This window comes from Fonticula alba, assembly GCF_000388065.1.
Source record: "Fonticula alba strain ATCC 38817 unplaced genomic scaffold supercont2.4, whole genome shotgun sequence".
Classification (NCBI taxonomy): Eukaryota; order Rotosphaerida; family Fonticulaceae; genus Fonticula; species Fonticula alba.
This window is the reverse complement of record NW_009242974.1, coordinates 1,168,485-1,169,332: the sequence shown is the minus strand read 5'-3', so window position 1 is coordinate 1,169,332 and position 848 is coordinate 1,168,485.

The window sequence follows — 848 nt, the reverse complement described above, 5'->3', positions numbered from 1 at the left end:
CCCGAGCACACGGCCACGCTGGCGCCGGCGTCCGGCGCCCGGCGCACACGCACACGCACACACTCGCCCCTGCCCCGCCCCAACCCGGCAGAGAGATCCCCGCCGGTGCATGGTCGGTCGTGGCCAGGATCGAGGAGCGGCCCATCCACAAGGCCTGAATGGCCTGATATGCCAGAGGGACCAACACCCCCCGAACCCTAGCCCGGCTGGGAGGCAGGAGCCCAACCCGGCCGCATCAACACCCTTCGCCAGTTTTACCCACCAGGCTCCTCAGGTCCATAGAGGGGGGGGGGGAGGTCGACGCGTTCAACCGGCGCTGCTGCCCTCCGCCCCCGCCCGGCCTGCGGGAGACGGCATGTTCCCCGGTGGCGGAGGAGCGCGTGTGCCCGGCAGACGGCCGGTAGCGGGCACTGCCACCAACAAGGGGCAGGGCGATGAATCGCCCGGCCGCACCCTGCCACAGATGGCCTGATGGTGCGTGGACACCCCCGCCCAGGGGACTGTTTGTGTGGGCGGGGCGATGGTTTGCATGCTCGTGGGCTGTGCCCAGGCGCGTGAGCGAAGCAGGGGGCATCAATGCGGGAGTGAGCGCGTGGTGGATCCGACCTCCTTCGGGGCGCGCACTCCCCCAGGGCATCGCCAATGGAGCGGGAGAGCATAAACAGAGAGCAACCCGCCGGGCTTCCTGGCCCACGTCCCGCCCGGCCCGGCCCCGCCCCGGTCCCGGCTCCCCCTTGTCCCAGGGCGGGGGGGGGGGGGGGGGGGGGGGGGGGGGGGGGGGGGGGGGGGGGCAAGTTTTTGGGGGCGAAAAATCCCCCCCCCCCCCCCCCCCTCTTGGGGGTCGGTTC